At 37.1% G+C, this 16,194-nt stretch overlaps 1 protein-coding gene across 4 annotated transcripts in view; it reads left to right on the forward strand.

Moving 5' to 3' along the window:
* LOC105828797 (protein artichoke) overlaps window positions 1-16,194 on the forward strand; it is a 184,796-nt gene that overhangs the window by 145,996 nt on the left and 22,606 nt on the right. The window contains exon 2 of one of the 4 annotated variants that reach the window (XM_036292125.1): window positions 11,073-11,259. The exons of the other annotated variants lie outside the window; for them this stretch is intronic. The gene's annotated coding sequence lies outside the window, so the exon portion shown is untranslated. The remainder of the gene's footprint in view (window positions 1-11,072; window positions 11,260-16,194) is intronic. 4 annotated transcript variants of the gene reach the window in all.

The raw sequence follows: 16,194 nt of genomic DNA on the forward strand, positions 1-16,194 counted from the left end.
TCTGGAATATCCTTTATTGTGGGTGCCGTACTCGTACGGCCATCGACAAGCCGTCGTTCGACAAATCCAAGCCGCGTAGTGGACAACTGTTTTATTAAAGAAACACGATGTGTCCGGTTCGCACCGGGCCTTTAATTATCCAAGATGCATAAAATACCGCGGTCGGAGCGCAGTATCCATGAATGGTATCTGTTTCAGAGATAATCACGCCTCGCGTCACGTGGGTTTTCGCCTCGGACTGCGACCCGCCCGCCCGACTGAGGCCCTCGGCCTCGCAGCGTGTCCCACAAGCGTGAGCAATTAAAATAATTAGGAGGAATAATCCCGCGCGAGCGAAATAGCGTGCCGTGCTCGAGCTTGAGTACGCGCGGAACGAGCGTGCGACCGAGCGAGTGAGCGAGCGAGCTAGGACGACCATAATTAAAACGCACGGCAGTGGTAATACACGCCGCACCACTCTAATCCCACTTGTTCTCTCTCTCTCTCTCTCTCTCTCTCTCTCTCTCTCTCTCTCTCTCTCTCTCTCTCTCTCTCTCTCGCTGTGCACGCACTTTTAGTAACGCGGAAATTCGCGTGAATGACAACTCTCTTGCCATCGAGCGCCATTAATCTCCTTTTCGTCCAACCGAACGAGTTTTCTTGACTCTCAACTGCGCGCGGATTCTAATTAAAAAGTTACGCCCGAGTAAACAATTGACAACGTTATCACGCACGACGTGATGAAGTGGAAAACTCACATCATAAACTGATATAATTTTAATTTTTACATTTCCGTAGAAACACGAGTGCGATTTGTCCTTATAGAAATCGATGGGTCAGGTATTACTTAATGCTTTTAATATATATATATATTGTTTTTAATTGGGCAATTATGAATATCGAATCGATGTAGAATTGAACAAAAAAGAATTTTACACCGATAGAAAACTATGTTGTATTTGTGACTATAATTGCACAGTGAAATAATTAGTCAGAAATATTATTTTTATAATATTTGTATAGTAATTAATACTATAATATTATTATATTTTAAAGTAATAATTTATTGTACAATTTTTTGCACAGTTGGCTTCACTCTAAGTACATGGTAACTATTACTAATATTATTGTAATAATTAAATGACATTCTTGACTGTAATTATTTTACTGTGCAATTGTAGTCGCAAATATCACATTTTCTTTAATCAGTGAACGAAAGGAAATCTCCATAAAAATAGAAATATATCTATAAATACCCAATTAAAATTTTAATTAAAATTAATATGAAAACAATTATAACGCGTACGTGGAATTGACCGAAAAACAATAGCAATTATACAGAAACATTCGTGATTGCTCAATTAACATAAAAGCAATTATGATGAGGCTGCAAACGTCGCTTCAACAAAACCATTTCCGGCTGAGAAATTCGCAAATCAAACGATCCTTTACCTTTGAGAAACCGTCAGAGCGGCTCATATTAATTCATTAGATTCGTCTCGGTCTCAGTGGCCTCAATAAAACCGTTCGCAAGTCCGCGCGATAAACACATTCGCGCCGTGAATCTCCGCACGCGCTCCGCGTAATGCGAGAACGCGCGCGGCGCATGAATAATCATTTGCCCGACCTCGCCCGTCGATGTGGAAAAATAATTCGTCGGTCGCAAGAGCGAGACGAATGATAAATTGAATTCGGCGTGGTGCGCGTTCGTTCGTTCGTTCATTCATTCATTCATTCAGGCCGCTCCGCCCGACGATTGACCGTCGCGTCGTCGTGGGAGGAGCGCCCGCAACGCCGGGCATCAGATAGAGATATACGACTCTTTAAATAAACGGCAGTGCGCGCCAGCGTATATGCCTGCTAATCGTAACGAGCGTTGTGCGCTGTGCAAATTGGAGGATCCTTAATGGGTGGCGCAATTAGCGATACCGATGGCATGTGACGCACGCACGCACGCACGTACATACGTACATACGCACGCAACCGTTGCCGCCGCCAGGTTTCGCCTGGTTAGCCCGGTTTGGCCTGCACCGAAGCTATACGGTGTAACTATCGGATGTACGTGTCGTGGTGCATCGGCCGCCGCCGCCGCGCCGTGCCGAGGCGAAAAAACCCAATGATCGATGTATCGAAAATGTTTGCTCGCAAACGGAGAGGCGGGCCGAATCCGGGGCGCTCGGAAACGAGCCGATACGCTTAATGTGCCGACAGTAACTTCGTCCAATCTGTGTCATCGATCGATGAGCCCGCCGCGCGCCGCCAGTCGGCTCGCGTGGATGCGCCGATAATTACGCGGATGCGATTCATATAACCGAGATGATTGGCGCGAGGGAAGGATGTGTGTGCAAGTGCGCCTCGTTACTTGCGCGCCGGCCGCATCGTTTGCGAAGTATCGATGTCGAGGAAACGAACGGGGGAGAGGGGGTGAGGATGGGGGAATGTGAATCGTTTTATTGCCGATCTCGCGTTTGGCGCAGGAGAATTAAGGTAAACTCGGGTAAGTTGGCTATAGTCTTTGCGAAAATTTTTGGCAAATGCAAAAAACATACTTTGATTTTTATTATTTTTTAATAACGTTTAGTTTATTACTTCACTGGAGCTTTAAGTATGGTAAGACTATCGACATTGAAGGGAAAATACTTAATATAAATTTTTTACTATCAAAATATTGAAACATGAACATTGGCCATCTTTCACAACTTTTAGGGAAAATATGGCCATAGTATTATAGAACGGTTAGCTATATATTTTTTATGTACTTAACATTTATAGAATAATAAAAAAACTTATAATTTTACTTATATATTTTAATTTTAACTTTAATTTAAACTTATAATTTTAATTATATATTTAGTTTTATTGCCGCATATTATTACATATTTAATTTTATTTTTAAACGTTTTTAATATTAAATGTTCACACAAGTTTAGGATCAATTTAACTCATTGTTACTACTAAAAATAGAAAAGGAAATAAAAAATAATTACACATTACAATTTACATACTTTTGTTATATGGGTAATGTTTATTGCGGCAGCACAACTGTAATTTATTCGTCATTGTGGCAATTTCTAATGAATACGTGAAAAATTTTGCAAGCAGTCAAAAGTAAAAACGTGATATGACATCCACAATATCATTATTTTGAATAGTATATGCACTTGAACTACAGTAAATATATATTGATTATCTTTGAAAATAATTACGAGAACACATTATTTAGCAATTATTGGAGAAATTATAGCCATTGGCTATCTTTTCCTTATGGCCATCATACCCTAACTTACCCTATTTTTCCGGGCGCTTTAAATAAAATTTGACCAATCGCTCTCTCGTCAAGCATCACAGGATTATCATTGTAGTTTATACGAAAATTGAAAGGTTCGTGTAATGGAGTAACTGATAATTAATGCACAAACAAAAATATCGTGTTTTGATCAACATTGCGCTGTTGCAGCAATTTATTATATCATTTAGTTACTTTTGATGTTATATTGCTAACAATGCTGAAACGTTATTTAAATAATTGATATTATTGTTTAATATTATCGCTAAAGAGCATAACATAATATTGCGCTGAGGAGTTTGTGATTGGATTTGGAAATTCTTACTCCTCTACGAAAAAGGCCAATTGAATCGTAATTAGGAAAGCTAATTTGCAGATTAACTTTATTCGAAAGTGTGGGTACACGTACACAACAAATGTTATTTTGTTATCAGCCGCGTTTATCGACAGCAACACCTGTTAGTTATCTAAATCGTATAATTCCCATGTATGCTGTTTAATACCGAATATTAAGTTTCTTTATCGAGCATTTGCTGATATTACACGTTTATTCAGTGAGATTAAACAATCACAGTTTAATCTCAGTCAAATAATATCGCTGGTAAGCTTGTGACGATAGATATTCCTTAGTTTGAATAGATAATTGAAGCGCGAGAATAGGATAAATGTATAATTTAATATAATTATTATCACATGCATGTGATTTATTATTTTATTAATATAAACGTCATGACAAATTTGGATTAAAATTTGTACAAGGCAATATTGTTTATTTTATAAACATTTAAGCATTGCTTAACACATAACAGAGAGTATGATGGATAATATGTATTATCTTTACTTTAATTATAAATTTTTAAAAAATTTGGTTTCTCAAATTTAATCTTTCTCTACGTATAATTTGGGTCTATGTAAATTCATATATTCTTTACACTTCACATAATATAACATCGACTTAAAAAGAGTAACGATATATGATATTTTTAGAAAAAGTCTTTTCATTCCCGTGAAAGATACGCTGTGGCGTCTCGCTCACGAAAAGATGCTTTATTAATAAGATATATTTGGCAAAAGACGCTACCACGTCTATTGATTCCCAGTAGTTATATTAATGCTTTAATTATATTAATCCTATATAAACAATAGCACAGTGTGGCACAGCGCTAACTATGTATCCACTTGCTACCGAATGGTTCACATTCCATTAATACGCACAAGCATTCAGGTGGTTCCAGTACATATACATTATTGCAGAAGCACGTCGGTTCACAGGCACAAAGCATATATAGGTACGTCGCGATATTGTCAGACACACGTAAACACGCTGTCAAATTATTGCTTGATTGATTCCTTAAGAGAAGGTTGATACCTTATTTTACAGTATTTTACAAATTGGTAGATACACGGGAAAAAATGGTTTCAATAGTAGTATCTAAAAATTTATCTGAATAGAAAATCATATCATTTATTAGATCTATCAAAATATAAATTATAAAAATGCTCGAGAGTTACGAAAGCTACAAAAAGTTTTGACGTTCTAGCAACTAATTTGACCGTCCCATAAAATTTTGATGATCCAACAAAATTATTTTCAGATATGTAGCTAAATTTTAGCCAATCTTTTAAATATTTTATGAAAATAGTTTTTCCCAGAATAAGGAAAAATAAAACTTGTGCAACGTTGAATAAGTAATATAACCGAAAACTGGAAAAACTTGTTACAAAATTTTATTAGTTCGATCCAACGTTTGAAGAAATATATTAAACGTATATTAAAAACTAAATAGCACATATGATATTAAAAAATATTGGCTTCCAAATTGCCGCTGATGGAATATTCCGTCATCGGGATAAACATATCGTGACTGAAATTGATGGCATGTTGAGGTACTGATAACTGAAAGTCGTTGTAATTAACAACCGCGATGACTTAACCGGATATTACCTCGAGGAAACGGCAAGAAGTTCTCCCAAGGGTTAATCTCTTTAAGATTGATTGGACGGAAAGAATTCCTTTCTGGCAAAGTAAGAATAAAACGATCGCGGGCATTAGGGGCTCATTCAACTTTTAAATTCAACTTATATTGAATTCTACTTATTAAACTTTGACATTACGGGTGTAGAAATAGAGAAAGTGCAATCTCATTTCCGTGCAGTCGGTTACGAATATGTGATAATATAAAGGATTACGTCATTTATTTACACTCATACGCGGAATAAATATGCGTATATTCCGGATAAAAGACAAATATATTTTTATAAATAAATCATAACAAGCTTTGCTTGCACAAGGTACACGTGAAATTAAAATGCTACTCGTATGATTTGAAACACACAATGGGCCGCTTTAAATTAATCCTGTTTATCAAATGTGTAATTACATAAACAACAATATCTGGTAGAAAAAGTTGTGATAAACAAATCGTAATAAAAACAAAATTTATATTTTTATATTCTGTTTTGCATTAATTAATGTGCATTGTAACAGCGGGCTTTCGTCGAAAAGAAAATGTAATTTTAAATGGCTCCTATAGTTGGTAAGATGCCACGAGTTAAAATCTGATTACACTTCTTCTGCTTGATGAAACTTAAAGTGGTGGAGCTAAATTACTGCTTAGACGGTGCTTAAAGTGTAGCCCATAATCTGATCGACTGTCTCTTTACGCTGAGACTAGCATTTACTAGTGGAGTGGCTTTAATTAACCTTTATGAGACATAATACACTTTTTCACGTTTCATGATTTTGAGATAAATAAGTGAAATGTATTCGCGCACAATACCTTGTTCGATAAATGAATAATGGATGAATAATGAAATACAATAAAATTTTATATTGTATTCTACATATTTATTGTGTACATCTGCCTATACATTTATCATGCTTTTAATAAATTTTAATTTTTACTAATATTTTAACGTAAATAATAAATTTAACACGGCATTAAAACTTTATTAAAAAATAGTAAAAATTCTCAAACATGAAACATATACATAATCTCTCCGCTATTGATTTATTTAAAAACTGTATATACAAAATAGTATATATTTTTACATTCTAATTAATTTCCTGTCTTAGGTTACGTTCTCGCGCAACGCTTATGTATGTACAATCTAGTACATATTCATCGTGCTTGAAATTTCCATTTTTATTTTAAAGCATTGCACCAACTAACGCCCTAATTCCACCGCAATACTTGAATACATTTGAAGGTACATAGTCGGCAAGAAAAAAAAAACACTACGGCCACACGAACACACATGAAAAGCTCACAATGTCGTTGAGATCTGCATTTTTGTAGGTTGATGAGAATGTCACGTAATCTTTAAGCCAATCTTACCTATAAATAATTTTCATGTGTGCGTGTGACGATATATCCACGTGCTTCTACGATTTTATGAATGACCTAGTTTTAATTTTACAGAGTTACGAGGCACTTTTTATTGAGTTTGATTTTACACATACCGATACATAACTTATGCAACGTTCAACTCATAATTCACTATCTTTAAATTATCATTCAATTATTTATAATTATAATAACATGACGCTTAATTATAACTTAACATTAGAAACGGAATTATTGATTCCGTTTCTATTTTTCAAATTATCGTATTTTAAGAATACCTTATTTTTTATGAAGAGGATAGGATTCTCTAGAGAGATCAGACTTTTCATTAATAATCTCTCTTCATCCTGCTGAAATATTTGATTTTTCATCACATCTTTAATATTTAAAGTAATCTATTTACTTAATCCTTTTAGTAAAAACAAAAATTTACTACTTCTAATGTCAATTAATTTTGGACACGGCATGGAAACTTTATTTATTTTAACTTGTAGCATAAATAACTTTTCTTCACGTCACTTAACTTAAAGCGGAGTCGCGTAAGTGAAAACTGTGATTGTGCGCAAAGTTCGGTTATGCAAAGCCGTCGGACATTTTCCTTGGTGAAACGAATGCATCGTTATGGATGAAGTGTGGCTGAAATGCAATAAAGTGCAACGATGTTTGCCCGCGGAACCGGAAGTAACGCGCGAAAATGCGGCGATATGCAAATTGTAGCGATTTTGAATCTATCGAACAAAATCGCAGCGAGCTCTGAGACTCTGGTGGCAAAATGCACGCAGAAACAGCTTTAATAACTGCAATATTTTAAACCTCCGCACGAGCCACATGTATTAGCAGCGTTTCGAATGAAGTTTCGCGGTTCTTATCAACTTTTCGCAAAAATTTAAATTGGTACGTTGGACGCCCAAAAAACATCACGTATATGTTAACATAAATATTTTTCAGTATCAAATTTAAACGTCTCTCTCGACCGCAGATATCAAAGCAAACGTCCCGCGTACTCTAAAACACATTTACAATAATTTTGGTAAATTACATTCAATATCGCGACGTGCTTTGACGCAGACTCGTTTGACAGCTAATGGAATAGCTGCGCACCCTTTATTAATATCGCCGGTAAATGGAAAGGACGCTTAAAAATAATGCGATTACGGGCGCGCGGATAGAAGAAACGCATGCGAAACAGCGGTGAAAGACACGGTATGCACAAAGCAAAAAAAAAACGCGGCCCGGTTTGTGCGCGAACGTTTGCATTTCCCCGCTTGAACAAGGAATTGATAATACGCCGTAATCCCATTTTAGCGCATTATATGGGAGGGGAAAAGGAAAGGTAGGAAATCGCACGGAAATCGCGAAAATGCTGACATCCGTTTCGTTTCCGCGTGTATCGTTTCCCGCGCGGTACAATTTTGCTCGCGCGCGGGATTACTCACCGGGCCGGCTGTAAGCCCAGGTAATACCCAGAAATTGCATTATTTAAATGCCAGAATCGCATGATTTACGCGGCTCGCGCCGCAACGGCCGCCAAATAATTTCCAATAAGAACGCAGCGACGGGTACTCCGACGTAGCAGTAACGAAGTGGACGGCAAAAATCTAATTTCGCTAATACCGAGCGAGCGGGATGTCTCGAAACCCTTTTTTTTTTTGCGAGACGGTAAGAGGTAGCCGGCAAAATCTCTGTACCGCGCGCACAACAGATTGCGGTAAATAAAAACGTCCGCGAGGGGGGGAAAAACGTGAAAATGTCATAACAGTTTTTCTTTCTTTCGGTAAACCGCTTACGTGGCAATACGAAAAGAGTGAGGTGGTGTTCTCGTTCCTTCTTAAATCACGCTCTTCTACTGATCTTTAAGAAGTGCCCCGTATGTGTTCTCGAGACACACGCACTACAGATTATACACGGAGAGAATTTTCTCTTCAAAATTTTGTAATTGTGTGAACTCGAGAAATTTTACTATACTTTTTAGTAAAATTTACTGAAAGTATAGTAAAATTTACTAAAAGGTATAATAAAGTTCCTCGGGGTCACACATTTTATCTCACAAATACCAGATTTTAAGAGTAAATTTTAAGAGAAAATTCTCCGCGTAATTATACTGAAAAAGAATCTTGTTAAATTAATTGGAAATCTGGTAGGTTCAATCAGATTCTGATTAATAAAATAATTAATCAGGAATATCATTTTTATAGTAACTGTTATAATAATATTAATAATAATAACTATGTACTTATAGCGATAGCAACTATGAGGAAAACTATAAATTATACAGCTTTAAAATATATTATGTGATTATTATCACTAACAGTATAGTAATAACCACTATAAAAATAATATTCCTGACTGTAATTATTTTACTATGCAATTATAGTCGCAAATACAATACATTTTTATATCAGTATATGATTCACGAGGTTCGATATGTCATATCACAATTTATCATTTTCCATTTTTTGTCCTAAGAATTTTATTTCACACTGCTCTATTTATTTATGTGAGTCATTTAAGAAGACCAATTAATATTACACCGAAAGAAAAATTGCATAATGCTACTATAATTTATGGTCCATTTTTTAATTGGACCATATTTTTATAATTATTCAACTATATTTAAATTATAATAAAGTTCTCATTATCATAATATTGATATATACAACTTATATACATGGTTGCCATAAACAAAATGGAAATTTTAATATAATAAGTTGTATCATAAATCACTATAAGCATGGTTATTATTATCAATATTATAGTAATAATTACTATAAAAATGATATTCCTTATAATTATTTTACCATGGAATTACGGTTGCAAATATCACACATTTTTTCTCAGTGTACTATTCTTTTTTTTTCTTTTATATGTTGTTTTTAATTACAATCTTTGAAAAATTACACGCAATTTATTCCTGTCCTTTTTTTAAATACAGATGATGTCATATATCGTGGGTTAAGGGTTAAAACACTCGGGTATTTTTCGTTTACGTGTGCGCTCGACGACCGCGCTATCCGCGATGCAATAATTATCATTTTACTCGCGACATTAATGCAGCGCGGAGAGAAAACATTACGTGTCGCGCACAATTAGCAGGACGCTAATTGACAAGGGACATTTTCTTCAACGTCGTTATTTTAATCTGTCTGGGAAAAAAGAAATCGATAATTCCGGAATTGTCTCCGCCTTAATGCAATGTAGACATTAATGTAATATAGAGACAATTTATATCTCAAAAAATAATACTGCGATACTCTCAAAGAGGCACTTATGCAGGCTAATGCCGCCAATAATTTCGGATTACGGTAGTTAAGGTGTTTACGGAGTTACTTTAGGTAGTTCGCCGCTAGCCGTAATTCACAGAGTCGCATGATTATACATTGCTAAATCCTCCGGTATTATCATTTTCGCAAGTTAGCTTATAGAAGTGATTTATATTATGGCGTTTCACCTACCAGTTGGGAAATTCTCAAAAAAAAAAAAAATCCCTTATCAAATTTGTATGGATTTACTCAATTAATTAACACCTTGAAGCTTAATCCCCTCTCCATATCTCTTTTACTTGTAAAAACAGTTGCGCAACCAGTAAATGGATGATACTATTTCAATCATTGAGATTGGAAAAATTAAAAACTTGCAAAAAGAATTCTTACCGCGCAGCCAAGAAAATGGACTGCACAATGGAAATGTAACTGTGCGCAGTCAAATGTTACTTTACCAAGCGTACATGAGATACTTGCAAAACTTTACGAACACGATGGCAAGGCGATTCAAATATTAACTAAACGATGCTATGAAACCATTCGGTTGGCGACGTAACATCTCTCTGCGGGTTACCCGTAAGTGTCATTGTACAGCCAACGTCAACATCTGGCAACTCGCGGGAGTTCAATTTCAACGGATTCAAGTGACGAACGTGCCGAGTGTACAGCAGTGGATACAGAGTTTTTTTTTTTTTTCGAGAGAGAGAGAGAGAGAGATGGCAAACAAAATTAAAAGAGTTTTCGCCTATCGGACCTACGTGCGACAAAATCTTCGTTTTTTTTCCCTACAGCGGACACGATCGATGAGATGGTAACGTCAAAAAGATTTGAGCGATTCGTCTCGGGCACCTTTTTTCCACGTCGTTTCGTTTAAACGTTAATAACACTTCCGAAAAATTTCAAGTTGATTCTCCGGCTCTCGCGAATCGCGCGAAAATATTTAAAACCCCCCTGTATGAAAATTTGAAACGTGCTGCGTTATCTCGTGAAAACTTCGCAGATATTTTTGTTACATTTTTTGGGGGGAGGGCGAAATGATATTTTTGCAAATCACCATCCATCAGGATGCGTCCGGGGGGAGAGAAAAAAAAACAAGCCCGGTCATCAGAGACAAAAGCATATTGCGATTGTGTTGCAAAACAATATCGGGCGTGCCTTACAGTGCAGTCTAAAGTGTCAGAATTTGGTGAATTGTTTTAGTGTCGGCATCAATACAATCCGTAATTAGTGGGGAAACGAACATCAGCTTTAACGGGACTATTGTTCGCCCGCTAAAGCGACGTTGAGCTGTAACAATGGTGCATCGTGTACGTGTCGTGCGCGAAGTGCATACGTACAGTGACTAAAAGAGGCACAATCAAACTACCCGCAACGGCAGGCACAATACGTAAGTTACAGCGTTAAGATTGATTCGTCGATACCACGGGGCACGTCATACGCGATGCTACATGTGCTCGAGAGATTACAACACATCTCTTTCACCAAATGGAATCCACAATACCAACTACCAAATTGCAATTGATCGCGTAATACCTACCGATTAAGCTCGCCGTTAACTAACCGGTGCAATTTTTCACCCTCCACTTAAATAATCAAATTACGCTTACCGTTCAAATCATTTGGCGTCAATTACGGTCATTCCGCGGAATATTTCCCACAGTCGAGTTGTTTCAACGGCGATTCCGATACAAAAACTTTCCCGAAGTCGACCTTAAATTAAAAATATTTGCACAAATATTTGCGCTTGAAAAATGTTTCGCAAATACATCGGATCCGTTTGAAATGATATTAAAACGCTTCCTTGATTATTGTACAATATTAATTATAATCACGAGAAAGCAGGCACGTTGCTCGAGACGTATGCTGTAGAGTCCGTCAGACGAAATCCAAATAAATCCCACTCTTTAATTAATTCGCTTATAGCGCAGCTGTTCTCTTCGGGATGCGCAGCTTTCGCGAGAGTCGCGTCGTTAACACCGAGCACTGAGATAAGATTCAATTGTCGGAGGCGAGAAAGATGAGTGTTGGTTCGCGGAATTCTATATCTGGCAGAAGCTGTCGGCTCTAAAACGGTAATAAACTCCGTTCTCTTTATCCCCATCTATTGTTTTACAGAGTTCTCCGCGTTTGGCGAGACGACCGGAGGAGTGCAGCGGCAAGATAGAATAACTGAAAGATGATGTAGCACCGTAAACTGCTTCAACCCTTACGTTTTGCAATATTTCGCCGGCCGTATATAGTCCAACTCTCGCACGATCGAGTTGTAAATTCGGTGGGAATTTTCAATGTAATAATAATAAAGACCACGACGAGACTCCCGATCTCCGAAATATCGAGAAAATGTACATTTCTGCAAAATCGTAGTTAACGGTTTTTCGTATACCATATTCCCTCAAACATTTTATGTAACGAGAGCATAAATAGTGGCTGGAGATTGAAATGTTCCATTAAACCATGTGTACGATATATCTTTTTCTGGGGAATAATATTTCTGTAGAATTATTCTATGCACCTGCGCAACCAATGAAACGACAACATTCAACGTTTCTAGTAATTAATATGCTAGATGAAATTAAAATTCGGCTTTTCGATACAAATATGTATGAATCGCGAGTACGTCCAGTAAAAATACAACATATTTTCTGGAAATAACAAAAGTGATCAGATTAAGTCGTCGGCTTTTGCCAATCTGTTTTTTCGTCATAATCTTTTTTTTTAATTTAATATTTTCCATATATCTGCGTAAATTTTCGATATCAAATCAAAAGAATTCAAAATATTAACCGAACCGTAATGCAAATTTCTTTGCGTGATTTTTCTGTTTCTTAAAAATTTTGATAAAACTTGAATTTCGTGTATGTATTATATTTCGCATTTCAAAATACGTTTATTTCCATCTTTTTCGTCGTATGTAATTCTTAAGGATATTCCCCGAATAAATCTGTGACATTCACAGCGAAAAATACTTCAGCATTCGAGAGAGAGCCGTGCAATATTTAACACTAGAACAACCGGCATTTAATGTCTACCTATTTCTATCTTTTCTGTTCTTATTTTTGATTCCTTCGCATATTTAAAATAATTAATCCGAAAATGAAAAATCCGGCAGAAATCCTGAAAATTTAATTTAGGAACTTGAAAGTCGTTATTTCGACGGGTTTGATTGTCCCTAGCGTTAAGGAGAGATATTCTATTGCGGACAATAACTCTTTTGATATACATCTGACAAAGGAGGCTTAAAATTGAACGTGATAACGCGACATCAACGGGCACTCTAATCTTCCGTAAGTACATGACGCCCTCCCTGTCGGCGTCATGAGCGCGCGGCTCTTCCGCTTGAATTAATTAATTAATCGACCCGCGCCGCCGCCGGACCGCGCTCCCACCGGGGTAGAAAAGCGCGCGCGGTTCTTCCCCACAATTTCCCCGACTTCGCCACTTTCTGGCGTCGCGGCTCGTATAAATCATCGGGGGGGCGCAACGGTGCTCGCATATAAATCAAAGCCTACGGCGCGGCCACGGGTGCGCTCTTCACCGTGCGGCCGGGTGCGTATCTCCGCGACGTCGTGCACGCGTAGCGAAATTTGCATTTTCCGCGGAAACATATGGCATTGATAGCGAATTGTTGGTTGTTCTTTTTTTTTCACCGGCGCCGTCGCCGTACGAGCGTCGGAAGAGCGGTAACTTATTTCGTCCCTGTATCGGCAGGTTTACGTGACGAGAAGGCGAACGACGTTCCGGATGTCGTAAGGCTGATGGATACCCCGGTACATCCTATCAACCAGTCCGTCCGTAATTCGAACTATCGGATGCAGTGGCATCGTGCTTCTAAACGGATCAATTTACTGAGTGCTCCTCCCCCTCCCCATCTGCTCCTCCCTTCTCAAATAATTCACTGATTGATAGCGCCGAATTTTAGATTCTTCAGGATCTTACCGATGCTGTTTTTATCCCATTAGATTATGACTGACGTCTAATTTCCTCCTAAAAAGTGTATAAAAAAGCATCTGAAAAGTATATAAGCTAGTATTTTGAAATTGCTTTTAAATGTTCGTAATATTATAAAAAATGCACACGGAGAGAACTAATTTGGAATCTAGAATTCTAAATAAATGGATACAGATACTGAATATTTTGTTGGGTTATAATAATAATTCAAGAGTGATGCTGCAAGAAGTTTTACAATTCTAGCGAACCGGCGTAATTGTCGAGCGTCCTACATAATTATTTTGGCGATTCTACAAATATTATTTCTAGCTCCAACTTACATTTCCAGATACTTTTGCAAAACCGCTCTCCCGCGTAAATATTCGAAGTTCGGTTATGTAAAGTTTCCAGTTCATTTGGTGTGATGTTAATACAGAACATAAATTCTTTAAGAATAAAGCCATAAATTCTTGGGTCGGTCGCGTCGTTTCTGTTTATTCTGCTTGTTCACGCTTATTCGATCCGCGCCGGTGCAGCGTTTCACATATTTTCCGCAGCCGTTTTATCGGCCAAGAAAGCTGCGCTGCGTACAAAATAAATAATAACGCGAAGTATACGCCCGTCCCCCCGAGGGATTAACCAATCTGCTTTTCCCGTTTGAAATTAGAAACCCTCGACTGAGTTACAGCGCGAGGGGAGGGAAAAAAGCCAATTCCGATATACGCGAATTTCCAATTCCCAAAGAGGCTAAAATACCACCGAGTCTGCCTCTTACGTTCTTGTAATGCCTCTGACATTTCCTGGTAGCAAGCGTGAATTACGAGCGATGCAATAGCGCATGATATATCCTGCTATTAACTATGGATCATCATCGTTACGTGGTAGATTACCGCGGGAAGATCGCAAAATTTGCGAGCTAAATAGAGATAAGTAACTAATACATGCTATCTCGTGATCTCGAGACCTGTGCGTTTTAGTGCCTCGAAATCCCGAGGCATTAAAACGAGAGAGATCCTTTAAGATCGAAAAGAGAAAGAGGTCTTCTTCAAAAAATCATTCTTATCGCCTCCCATTTTGTCTTTGATCGCGTGTAATGGTATAGAGTCCGCGGGTTAAAAAATTTATAAGAACTCGGCGGAGATGGTTTCTTGAAGCCCCGTAAAAACGAAATTATTTAAAACTTGGAAAATGAATCCTCTTCTTCCTAATCCGCTTCGCGGCAAAAGTCGATACCGGTTGAATGTTGTTACCATACATTTTAACCAGAGCATTACTGTTGAAGCGCTCTCACGCATTACCATTTACCGCGATCAAGGGTAAAAACAAACGAATTAAAGCTCAACGCCGGGATTTAACCTTTATTTAACCATTAGAAGAGCTACGAACCATCTAAATTACACGTATTGCATTACCGATGGAAATTAATACCGCTAACGTTCTATATCGAGGGCTTTCACAAGCAAGAAGCGTACGTCGTTAACAAGTTAATCGGCTATATATCTACGACGCTCCCTGAAATATAATCCAATTCTGGCCTTGATATATTATCGAGGTTTGCTTATATAATACATTTATAGAGAAAATGATTTATAAGAGAAAGTATCGATTTAATTTGTATATTAATATAGAAGACCGTACGTACATATTAAAACGCATAATTAAAATCGAGAAAATCGTTAATAACGATCTTAATGCTAAAATAATAATATTTCTCTGTTATTTCATATGCATTTTCCCGCTCTTTCCGAATTGCATGCCGTTACTTTCGTAAAATAATTCAAAATATTACAATATTAAATTTATTATCAATTTAATGATATTGATACGAACAAGCATTATAAGACTTCCCATCCCGAGACACTACAAAGTATTTGTTGCAAAAAATATTACCTCAGCTAGAATTTGAACTTGGACCACCCTACATTCCGTCTTAGCCAGTTCGACTACCATTAAGCTATATGGTAATATTTATTGCAACAATCGATAACGTTAACAAAGCTTCCTGGCTGAGGTTTTATTTTTCACAATAAATTATTTACAGTTATTACAGTTTTTTTCGAGATTCAAATTTTAGATTTACTAACGAATATCGTATATTTTTTTCTATAAAATCAGTAATAAACCATTACACTAATGACTGGCGGACAGACGTTACGCATCAAATTTTAATCTCCACGCATTTTTATTTATACCTGGATTTTATATACTCTCTGTGTGCGAAAATACATTTTATTTGCGCGAAGAGATTCGTCAGATTTAAAAGCCACGAGCTGAAAAATAAAGCCGAAGTAGCGAAATAGACAACTAACGTAGATTTTCACTTCGACGAGGCGTCAAGAGCACGCCGGCAAAGGGGAAAGTAATTAATCCCTGTCCTGCCATTTAACAGATACCT

Source organism: Monomorium pharaonis, chromosome 1 (genome assembly GCF_013373865.1).
Source record: "Monomorium pharaonis isolate MP-MQ-018 chromosome 1, ASM1337386v2, whole genome shotgun sequence".
NCBI lineage: Eukaryota > Metazoa > Arthropoda > Insecta > Hymenoptera > Formicidae > Monomorium > Monomorium pharaonis.